This window comes from Amblyomma mixtum, chromosome 5 (genome assembly GCF_055824585.1).
Source record: "Amblyomma mixtum isolate Tamu chromosome 5, ASM5582458v1, whole genome shotgun sequence".
NCBI classification, from domain to species: Eukaryota; Metazoa; Arthropoda; class Arachnida; order Ixodida; family Ixodidae; genus Amblyomma; species Amblyomma mixtum.
The window spans coordinates 151,007,091-151,019,891 of NC_143016.1; positions in this window are offsets into that span (position 1 = coordinate 151,007,091).

The window sequence follows — 12,801 nt, forward strand, 5'->3', positions numbered from 1 at the left end:
CCTCCAACTCAACAGAGACATAATACAACCAGTTGAACATCCACATAATGACAAGGTCGTCCTTGCCTTAGACTTGAAAGGAGCCTTCGACAATATCAAACACAGCGTCATACTGACACACCTCAGTGAAACCCACTGTGGCCGCAACACTTTCAACTATATCAAAGACTTTCTCACCCATCGAACAGCATTAATCAAAATCCAAGAGGTAGAATACGGTCCGTATCAAATGGGTACGCGGGGGACACCACAAGGCGCGGTGCTATCCCCCCTACTCTTTAATTTGGCGATGCTCCATCTCCCGGACCAGTTGCAGGGTATTGACGGCATACGGCATGCGCTGTATGCCGATGATATCACGATCTGGGCCACAGAGGGAAACTTAGGGCGCATGGAGGAATGCCTGCAAACAGCCGCTCACGTAGTGGATCGCTACGCAGGGCACTGTGGTCTCCAATACGCACCCAGCAAATCTGAATTTGTACACCTTAGGGCATCACCTAAGGACAATACCAAAATACATCTCTCCTTAACAAGTGGCCCCATACATGAGGCCAAAGAAATTCGAATACTCGGACTCTTCATCAATAGCCAAAGAAGAGTAGACACAACATTGCACAAGCTCCGCAAAATTGGAGACCAGGTGGGCCGTATGGTCCGTCGCGTCTCCAATAAGAGGGGGGGTTTGCGAAGCAAGGATGCAGTTCGGCTGGCCCATGCTTTCGTTATCAGCCGAATTCTCTATTCGGTCCCTTATCTACACTTGCGGAAGCACGACGAAGACAAAGTTGAGGTAATACTCCGTAAAATGATGAAGAGGGCACTTGACCTTCCTGTCTCCACCTCCAATGCGAGACTTCTTGCATTGGGAGTGGTGAACACCTTTCAGGAGCTCAAGGAAGCCCATCTCACAAATCAATACACGAGGCTAGCCCAAACGAAGTCGGGTCGGGACTTGCTAGCCCGGCTTCACATCCAACACGATTTCCACATTCAGGAGCGGGTCCGAGTGCCCGAACTCTGGAGACGCGCCGTCAGAGTTCGACCCCTCCCCACTAAGATGGATAAGGAAGACCATAGTGGTCGTCGCCAGGCTAGGGCGGAAGCCTTAGCGCGCCACTATGGCAACAAGCAAGGTGTCTACTACGTAGATGTAGCCGGGCCGACCCACGGGGGGTGGTACACTGCCGCGGTCATACATCAAGAAATACAGGTGGATGGTCTGTCCTTTCAAGCCCCAGGCACAACACAAGCTGAAGAGGTTGCTATCGCCCTAGCTGCTTCTGATACCAAATTAAAACACATCATAACTGATTCGCGTTCGGCGTGTAAAAATTATGAGACTGGCTGGATAACTCCACTAGCTGAACGAATATTAAGGAACTGCAGCCGAGACACCGATCCTACTCCCCGCTGCATAGTTTGGACTCCGGGCCATCAGGGCCTAGCAGGAAACGAAGCTGCAGACGCGGCGGCCCGAGCACTCATTCACCGGGCGTTCCCATTGGCTCCTGAGCACCTGAAACCTGAAGGTGGCTCTTTACTCTCGTTCAAAGACATAACATCTTATTATAAGGATAGGCACCGCGTGTACCCGGCCCCTGCAAAGGGACTGGGGAAAGCAAACGAACGCGTTCTACTTAGACTATTCACTAATACAATGCTGTGCCCGGCAGTATTAAAACATTTCGATCCCGCGTTCACTGGCAGGTGCAAACACTGTGGCGAGGTGGCTGACACCTACCACATGGTTTGGGCTTGCCAGCGCAACTCAGCTCTCTCCCCCCACCCCAACCCTACCAGAGAGGAATGGGAGGCGGCCCTGCTTGGCTGCTCGGACCTTCAGGCCCAAAAGGCTTTGGTCAAGAGGGCTAAGCTGGCGGCTTCGACCAATGGGGTCCCGGAATAGGGACTCCACCCATTGCGGGGCTCTTTAAGAAAGCCTCACCTCTTTTATTAAATAAAGGCTTTTCATCATCATCATCATCGCAGGGCAGTGGCGCATCGCTTAACCGGTGCACCACTGCGCCAGGAGGGGCATGAGAACTCCCTCGGGCATGAGAATGTGAAGTTGAGAATGACCAAGTTCGCATATATGGGCTTTCGCCCATTAACGCTATCGCGTCTTAACCATAAGGCGGAGAGATCCGCTAGGTGGCGCCGCCCTGGTTAGCTGGCTGACTATCGTGCTCCGTTTTTCACCTGCCCCTGGCCTGGTCCAGGGCCTTGCCCGCCCTTGGATTTACACTCCATCGCGTCAGGAAGACATCCGCACCACGAGGACACCATTCGCATCACGGCCCGCTGTCGAGCTGGCGCTCCAAGCGCCTCTAAAAATCTGCTGCGGCGCGGAGCCTCACTAACCCTAACGCGCCGCGCCTGCACCTCTGGCATGCAGCGTCTCAACAAGCCCCTGAAGCCGAGACCCACCCATACCTCGCCGCTGTCAACTTCTTCCGACGCGGCCGCCGCGGGGCCTACTCCAACCACGCTTACAGCCATGTCTCAACCGGCTGCGTTCAACACCGGCCACACCACCGCGCCCATTCCCGTCGCGTTCACCGACGCTGGGAGCTCCGAATCGACAGCCGCAACGCAGCCGGCAGCGTTCGTCACCGCCGCGGCGTCCACTGCTGGCCAACTCCACGCATTAAGGGAAGCCAAGAGCTTCGGGCCCACAGACGCATCGAGTCGACTGCGTTCGTCGCCGCCGCCAGTGCCGCCGCACCTACTCGGACCACACTTCCCGCTGACAGCAAGTCCAGCACCTTGGTACCTGCGTCGCAGATTGCGGCTCAGGCTGACGACACAGCAGACATGGACCTTACCAACGTTACTAGAACAAACAGTTTCACAGCTCTGCCCGGAGAGCTGTCCCAAGTGGCGGTCGCGCGAACTAGTGGCGCTGCGATCGAGTCTTGCTCCCTCGTCGCCGCTCGGTGCTGCTCGCTGGCCCTGTTGCGCCCTTTTTAAAGAGAGCGCTCGCGAAAGCCGTTTTGTGTCGTCTGCTTCTCGGTTAATTTTAAGACGAAAGCCTTTAATGCCTCATACTGTCGTTAGCAGCCGTGTCGGCAGATGTGTCGGCAGGGCCTTTGGCATTTAAACTAGCCATTAACTCATGACTAGTTAGTCATGATTGGTTAATGACTAACTATCCAGTCATGACTGGTCAGTCATTAATCACTCATGACCTGTTAGTCATGATTGACTAGTTATTCATTAACCAGTCATACTAGTCATGACTGGTTAGTCATTAGTCATGACTGGTTAGCCATGACTAATGACGCATTGGTCATGACTGGTTAGTCATTAAGCAGTCGACTAGTTATGACTGGTTATAACTAGTCATGATTGATTAATTACGAACTAGTCATGTCCGGTTAATGACTGGCTAGTCATGACAAACCAGTCATGACTAACCAGTCAACTACTAATGGCTGGTTAATGACTAACTTGTCATGACTGCTTAATAACTAACCAGTCATGACAATTAGTAATAGGTCATGGTTAGTCATGATTAATCTGTCATGACTAACCATGACTAATGGCTAACCAGTCATGACTAGTGTTACGTCTCGCCTTCGTCGTGGGGAAGACAACGGCATGGCAGCAGCGAAACGCCGAAAAACCCCGAGACGCGCGTTGGGTGAGCGCCTGGATTGCCACGGAAGGCGCGTCCGTCTGCCCGGTTGAGCGAGCGTTTCCCGTACACCAAGTGTGAACGCGCGTTCGAAATGCGCGCGAACGCCGCTCATGGACATTCCGGCGTCTGCGCTACGTGGATGGCATCGTTCCCCCTCTCCCAGCGCGTGACGACGGCGTGATCTCTCAGGAGTGAGTGAGTGCGTGTGTGTCTGTGATTGGTGCCAGTGAGGACTTCCTTCCCCTGCAGGACCGGCCCCCATCTAGGGACCCTAGGGAAGGGAACTCTTTAAAACCTCTGCAGCGGCACGGCCGAGGAGCTCTTTGTCTTTGAATGATCTCCTGATGAGCTGTCGTGATGCAGCGTTCCTGCAGCTCACTTGTAAATATGAAAATTGCTGTATAAAGTCCTCTTTCATTGTCTTTTTCCAGCAGCCTCGTCTCAGACGTCCCTCATTCCCTCTCCGGCACACGACCATGCTACCTCGTTTGGTTTGGTTTGGTTTGGTTTATGGGGTTTAACGTCCCAAAGCGACTAAGGCTATGAGAGACGCCGTAGTGGAGGGCTCCGGAAATTTCGACCACCTGGGGTTCTTTAACGTGCACTGACATCACACAGTACACGGGCCTCTAGAATTTCTCCTCCAAAGAAATTCCAGCCGCCGCGGCCGGGATCGAACCCGCGTCTTTCGGGTCAGCAGCCGAGCACCATAACCACTGAGCCACCGCGGCGGCCATGCTACCTCGTATTTAACAAACTGGTGGATGCTGCTACCTCGTCTGTAACACTAGCCATGGCTGGTTAATTACTAACTAGTCATGACTAACCATTAATGACTATTTGGGTCATGACTTGACCCATGACTTCCTAGTCATGATTGGTTATTGACTAACTAGTCATGATTGCTTATTGACTAACTAGTCATGTCTGGTTAATGACTAGCTAGTCATGACTAACCAGCAATGACAAACCAGTCATGACTGGTTAGTCATGGCTGTTTTGTCATGACCAACGTTACTAGAACTGTTGGTCATGACTAGCTAGTCATTAGCCAGACATGACTAGTTCGTCATTAACCAATCATGACTAGTTGGTCATGACTAGCTAGTTATGACTAGCTAGTCATTGACCAACTAGTCATGACTAGTTAATAACCAATCATGACTAGAAAGTCATGGGTCAAGTCATGACCCAATTAGTCATGATTGGTTAGTCATGACTAGTTAGTCATTAAGCAGTCATGACTTGTTGTCATTAGTCATGGTTAGCAATGACTAACCATGACTAATGACTGATTAGTCATGACTGGTTAGTCATTAAGCAATTATGACTAATTAGTCATTAACCAGTCATGACTAGTTATGACTGGTTAGTCATGACTGGTTTGTCATCGCTGGTTAGTCGTGACTAGCTAGTCATTAACAAGACATGACTAGTTAGTCAATAAGCAATCATGACTAGTTAATAACCAATCATGGCTAGTAAGTCATGGATCAAGTCATGACCCATATAGTCATTAATGGTTAGTCATGACTAGTTAGTAATTAACCAGTCATGGCTAGTCATGACTGGTTAGCCATTAGTCATGGTTAGTCATGACAGATTAATCATGACTAACCATGGCCGATTACTAATTGCCATGACTGGTTAGTTATTAAGCAGTCATGACAAGTTAGTCATTAAACAGCCATTAGTTGACTGGTTAGTCATGACTGTTTTGTCATGACTAGCCAGTCATTAACCGGACATAACTAGTTCGTAATTAATCAATCATGACTAGTTATTCATGGGGGATGACTAATTAGTCTCGACCCAATTCGTCATGGCTAGTCAAACCAAGTCGCCCCATAGCCACCTCGTGTGTGCCAACGGCCGTGTGGCCAAAGTTGCGTGGAAAGGCTTTCGCCTCGCGCACTTTAGATCAAGTGGCCCCTGAATTTTGTTTTAGTATTTTGTGACATCGGGCCTCTTCATGCTGACCTGCTTTGCACCGGGATGCAATAGCGGGTATCCCAACGATGACTCCACGGACAGTCATTTAAGCGTTTTTGCAATTTTTTCACAATATTAACAGCCTAATTTCGCATCACACAAACGTTTTCTCCAAGATAACACGCAGCTTCGAAGCAAAAGCTGCCGTAATGGAAGTATTATTTTACTGCAGCGATGTAGAGCGCGAATGCAGCTCGCCAAAACCTCATATCTGCCGGCCGCTCCACGCTTCCGCGCTGCGCGTAGCAGACGACGCGCCCGGCAGGGAGCAAGACTCGACTGCAGCGCCGTTAGTTCTCGTGACCGCCGCTTGGGACACTCTCCTCCGCTGGGCGGTATGGGGAGCTGCGAAACTGAGTAGGTTCTAGTAACGTTGGACCTTACGGCGTCCCCGGTCGACGGCCATCTCATTCCGGCCCCTGAGGTCGGCTGGACCACCATCGGTGCCTGCCGTAAGCCTGCCTCCGCCACCCGGCCCCGCACCGAGCTCATCACAGTTGGCATCCAGCTTCCCCCTGGCACCCTCAACCCCAAGATACCGCTCTACGACGTCCTCGCCGCAGTCGTCTCCGCTGCACAACTGTCCTCCGAGAGCAGTGCGGAGATTACATTACCCTTCAGGCCAAGCCAGCCCAAAGCCTCGTCTTTTTAAAAACTCATTCCCCTCTCACCGCCCACCTCCTGCTTTCTATCACGCATCTTCAGCTTCACGGTAAGCCTATCACCATTAAAACATATGCCCCTAATCCTCCCATCTCATGCCTCGGCGTCATCCATAACGTCGGTGGCCACTTCACCCCTGATGACCTCATGCATGATATCGAATCATTCAAAACCGATATTCTTGCTGCTCGTATGATGGGCACCACTCAGTGGGTGCTCATAACTTTCGCTGGAACCGTAATCCCCCACTTTGTGTATTTCAAACGCGTTGCCTTCCGGTGCCGTCCCCATAAGCCTAAGCCTCCCACCTGCACCCGTTGTCTCGCTCTTGGACACCGCGCCCACCAGTGTCCACAGCACAGCGTTCCGGCAAAGTGCCGTCGCTGTGCTGCTCCTCTACCCGCCGACCCTTCCGCTCATGTATGTGCCCAGCCCTGGTGCGTTCATTGCCAGGTAAACACCCACTCCTCCCTCGACCCCACTTGCCCCTTTCTCCTCGGTAAACAACGCGAGTGTGCCAAAGCTGCGTACCTACGACGCCTAGCTTTGCGCCGGGCCACGCAACCCACCCCCTCCTCCTCCTCTAATCATGAACCTCCGTCAGCTCCGGTCACGTCACCACCAGGCTCCTACGCCGCCAAAGTTAAAGGCTCCTCGGTTCCAGCGTCCCTTTCCAGCGTCTCTTCCACTGCACCGCCCTCTCCATCCCTGACTGACGAGAGCCGCTCCTTCGACCTACGGCTCGCTATGCTGGAACGCCAGCAGCGAGAGCAACAGCGAATTTCCCACGACCTACAACAACAGATCCACGCCTTGACCCAAACCCTCCAGACAACCACCTCCTCTCTTACCTCCCAGCTTACCAAGCTAAATGAGCACCTTGCCACACTCACCACTCCTTCCTCCACCGCCCAGGTCGCCCCTTTGGCTGATCTTCTCGAAACCACCACACAGGCACACCACACTCGCTTGGTTCAGCTAGAGACATCGGTTCTGCAGATTCTTACCACCCTCCAAGCACAATCCAAACAATTAGAATCCACTTCTACGCTCCAATCCCTGCATGAGTCACTGCCCCCGGCCAAAAAGAAGGAGCGCGTACCCTCACGAAGTTCTACCTCTACACTATCATAATGGCTTTTGGCGAGGACCTCGAGATTGTGCAGTGGAACTGCCGAAATCTGTGCCATAATAAGACCCCCCTCCACCAGTATCTACTCGCCCGCCCCTCCCTGCCCCATTTTCTCCTTCTCCAGGAGACCCGGACGGCCCGCACTGTCCCAGGCTACCGCGCCTACCATGCCGCTGCGGCCACACCACTTGCGTCTATTTATGTACGTAGCGACGTGCTCGTGGAGCCACTTGATATCCCCTCCGTCCTTCTTAAATATTTATTTGGTGTGGTCTATTACCACCCTTCTTCCCGCGTCTCACTCGCCCTTTTGTCTTTCTACAACCCCCCTGTTACCTCCTCTTTATTTTCCGCCCTGGGCAAGTTCCTTCACTCTCTTCCTTCTAACTCCCATCTCCTCTTTGGTGGTGACTTTAATGCCCCTCACACACTCTGGGGCTACCCTCAAACCCTCAAACCCGGCCGCCTCCTCCACTGTCTGGCCCAGGAACGCCACCTCACCCTTCTCAATACTCCTGGCTCCCCTACTCGAGCGGGCACTGCCTCACAGCGTCCCACGACACCCGATCTCACTTTCTCTCGGGGTTCACTTTCATTTCACTGGCAAGTGACAGCCGAAACTCTTCTCACTGACCACTATCTTGTCCACATTTCCACCTCTCTTTCCCACATCCCTCGAAGTCATCCGGTCACTCATACTGACTGGCACGCCTTCCGCGCTAATCTCTCCTCTGACTCCTTTCAATCCTACGACGACTGGACGTCGCGCATCACTGCAGCGCTCACGTCCAGTAGCCGTCGTGTTCGCTCTTGTCACCCAGTCCCAGACCCAGATCCTCACCTACTCCGTTTATGGCGTCGCCGTAAACGTCTTCAACGCTCCTTCCGCTGCCAACCCCACAATGCCCAACTTTCTTCCCGGATCACTGCTCTGCGGGCCGAGATCGTCGCCCACTGCGCCTCACTCGAGCACTCTCGTTGGAGTGCTCTTTGTGACCGTCTTGACTCTGCATTGCACTCGCGATCCACATGGTCTCTGTTCAAATCCCTCCTTGGCACTAAGCCTGCCCTTGCTCCCACTCTAGCTAAAGCCCTCACTCAAGGAACTCCCTCCGATGTTTTTGATCAGCTCGCCTCTCTCTATCTCCCGCCCCCTCTGGCACCCTCCTACCCGGTGTACTGCGGTGGACCTAACCCCGATCTGGACCAATCCTACACTCTCCGGGAGCTCGATTCGGCTCTGGCTGCTAATGCTACACGCTCGGCTCCCGGTGAGGATGCCATTACATACACCACACTTCGCAACCTTCCTGACTGCGCCAAAGAATTCCTCCTTAACACCTACAATGATGCATGGGACAGCGGCTGCCTGCCCAGCTCCTGGACCTCCTCCCTCATTTCTATGATTCCAAAGCCGGGCAAGCCTCCCTCTCTCTCTAACCTCCGCCCAATCTCCCTGACATCATGTGTTGGTAAGACCCTTGAGCGAATGGCCCTGACTCACCTCTCTAATTTTCTCGAGACGAGGGAGTTCTTCCCTCATTCTCTCATCGGCTTCCGACGCCACGTCTGTGCACAGGACATGTTTCTAGTTCTCCAGCACACGTTTCTGTCACCTACCCCCACTCAAATTCACGCACTTGTGACCGTCGATGTTCGCAAGGCCTTCGACGGTGTTTGCCACGACCACATCCTTTCTCAACTCTCCTCCCTAGACTGTGGCTCCCGCATGTACTGTTATATCCGCTCATTCCTCTCTAAACGTGTCGCTCGCTTTCGAGTCGACACCTATCTGTCCGACCCCCACAACTTCACCCGAGGCACTCCTCAAGGTGCTGTTCTCTCTCCTACCCTTTTCAATCTTGCTATGGCCCCTCTCGCCTCCCAGCTAGCTGAAATTCCCGACCTGCATCATATATTTTACGCCGATGACATCACTCTCTGGTGTTCGTCTGGCTCTCCCGGTCACGTACAGGACACCCTGCAACGTGGCCTAGATCTCATCGACTCCTTTCTCACCACCGCTGGCCTCTCTCCTGCTCCTGAGAAATCCGAGCTTCTCCTTCTCAACCATTCCTCCTACCAGCGCTCACACAACCACTTCGTCTCTCTCCACCTTTCTGGCTCTCCCATTCCTGTCGTCACACAGTGCAGAGTTCTTGGCTTCCCTTTGCATGCGGCCAAGAATGTGCAAGCCTTCCGCCGCGCTGTCACCACCTGCCACTCGGTAACTCACCTCCTGCGGCGCGTGGTCACTCAACGCTCAGGTCTCCACGAGGCTCACGCGTGCCGAGTTGCCCACGCGCTGGCCCTCAGCAAGGTCTTGTACTTTGCACCCTACGCTTCCTTCACTCAGACTCAACTTAACGCTCTCGAGACTGCCCTTGTGGACCTCTACAAGGCAGCTCTCAACCTCCCTATCACTACCTCTACCACTAAGCTCTTTGCCACAGGCCTCTTCCATCCTCTTCGTTCTCTTCTCAGTATCCATCGTGACTCGCAGCTTGCCCGGCTTTCCCTTACCCATCACAGGGTCAGTGGTTGTTGACTCAAGCGGGTATCTCGCCCATTCCCTGCGCCCCGTTTACCTCTCCTATTCCCACCCCGGCTCCCAATCTTCGGATCCTCCCCCTTCCGTCCAACATGTCCCCCGTTCTGCACGCCGGCCGTCGTCATGCGGCCGCACAGCACCATTCCCCTCTCTTTGATACCCAGGGTGTAGCTTACACGGATGCCTCCTTCGTGGCTCCTCGAGGTTCCTGCGGCTACGCCCTGTACCACCCCCACCTCCCCGCTCCTGAAACTCACACCAGCGGGCCGTTTCTACGCCCTCCGGATGCATTGTCCCTCGAGGTCCTCGCCATTGCGCATGCCCTCCAGTCATTTGCCCTCCTTCCCTCTCTTCAAGAGTACACAGTCTATTCAGACTCACAAGCCGCTATACACCACATACAGAAACGCACCCTAACCCCTTCTCTTCAACAGGAGGTCGAACGAGCGGTCTACGCTTTGCAGCCTTCCATCGTTTTCCTCCGCTGGGTCCCTGGGCATTCAGGGATTGACGGCAATGAGCTGGCTCATCAGCTCGCCCGTGACACTTTTCCGGGCACCGTTGATCCCCTGGCCCAAGCCCTCGGAGGACGTTTGGAGACTCACCCTTCGCCGCACCATAAAAGAGGTCTACCTCGAGCTCCGCCTCGACAAACGCCTTTACCCTCCCCCTCATCCATCACTCACAGTGCCGGAGGCTCGCCTTTTTCGGCACGTTCAAATGAATGCAATCATCGCCCCGTCTCGCCTCTTTCTATATCGCTATCGATCGGACCCTTCCTGTCCCAACTGCCCCTGTATCTATGCGGACCTTGCCCATTGCCTCTTCTATTGCCCGGCTGCTCAGCAGTCGGGTTCATACCCCCCACCTTCTTTATCCATCACCACCTGGCTCGACTGGCTTGGCGCTGAAGGGGAGGAAGAACAGCGACTTCTGGTCGCCCAGGCGGTCGATATGCTCGGCCTGTAAATTTTGGCCGAATAAACGTCTTCTACTACTACTACTAAGGCGGAGCTTAACTGTCCCTTCCTGCTCTTTTTTTTTACTGCGGTCTGTGCGAATGAAAGGAGCAATAGTAGAAAGCAAAACTATCTAAGAGTTAGAGAGTCACGTAAAGCCACTTACAGATCAAGGCTCGCACCAGCAAGGTTTCTGCCCATCGCCATACTGAAATAGGTCAGAGCTGGCAACAAGCAGGAAACCTGCTAGCCACCGCGCAGCCTCCTCCAGCTGGCCTGTCCGACCCAACCGGCCGAATGTCTTCCGTTCTTCTCCTGGTCGAGTACCTCCAGTTGCACGCAGGTTAATGTGAAAAACGGGCCCGCTTTTGCCGTGCATTTTCATTCTGGTCGCTCTCCGGCCGGGAAGGCACGCCGTTACGCCCTCCAAGAAGTTGAGCAATGGGAGAAACGAACACGCGCTGATACAGTTGGCCTGCCGTCTGTCCTCCATCTTCAGACTGCTTTCGAAGGACGATCACCGTGGTGGGTTCGCTGTCGGAGGCGCGCCACCACAGAAATCATACTGGGAGGGACGCCCACTGCCCATCCCCTCTAGGCACAAACGCCAGGTGTCAGGCTTCGATCGCCAATTTCAGCCTCCCTAGTGCAAAAAAAAAAAAACGCGACAGCCAGAAGGAACCAGCAGGACGCAGCGCTACAGTGACCCGTGTTCCTTCTCGAGAAGGAACAGTGGTCACTATATCGCTGTCTGTTGCAGGGCGAATTTTCAGGGGAAGCGGTGGCCCCCTCCCCTTCCAACGAGAAATTTTACGCAACAAAACCATGCTGAACCCAATTTTTTCAAAGAAAAAACTCCTAACAATACTGGGTTCAAATGTCACCGCCCCTGTACGAGTCACCATAAGTCCGCCCCTGGTCAGTTGAGGGTTTTCGCACTAGTTAAAGAGTAACAGCTATACCTACAAGCCCAGAATAGCCCAAATTTCTTTATTAACCCTCCCACCGGCGTCAGTTAATTATGTATGGGCTTGGCCACCAGAGCGTAGCGCATGGGTAACTTCACGGTGCCAACGTCTGCGCATTGTCGTGACCCTGCTCATAATACGTGTTGCAGCGACTTCAAACGTATTAGGGGAACTATGGCCCTAAAGAAATACTGGAGAGGCGACGGCCGTCTTCCGCCCGTCCCCTCCACCTCATTTGGATGAAAAGTGATTTGAAGAAAGCATGCTAAACCTTATAAAAACACCTTTTGTTTAAGTGGTTTTCCACGACAGCCATGATTGCTGTAATGCTTCAAAAATTTCGGGAAAAATAAATTTGTTTCCTAATTTTAAAAATATGGCTGTGGTTTAGCTCTGGTTAAACCTGGAGTGACGCGATAGCTACAGCTGGCCGTGTGAAACTCGCTCAGTCGAATTGGAAAGTCAGTCTTTCGCCACTCCGTGTTTCGCTGGTCGTCCCTTCATCTTCGTCCCTGGACGTGGATTCACTCTCTCCACCCCTCTTCACTCCTCCCCCACTTGGTTTCGCTGGCGCGCCGCGCCGCCGGCATCTGCTGCGCACCACGTGACCAACCACGTGGCCAGCCATGGCGCCGCCATGTTGAAGGCTCGAAATGCTAGCGTAATGTAGTCGCGCGGAGCGCAGACCAGCTGCACGCTAGACGTCACTCCGCGCATGCTCACAGCTGGCGGAGCGGCGGTGCCATGGCTCAGCGCGCAGTCACGCTGACCTCGCGAAGCGGCTGACGTAGTGTAGCTATCGCTACAAAACATTTTCCCTTTCATGTAGCTCGTACCTGTGCTTTATCCGGTGAAGGGGTTTATTCGCCAAGGGCGCAAAGTTGAAGGTTCCC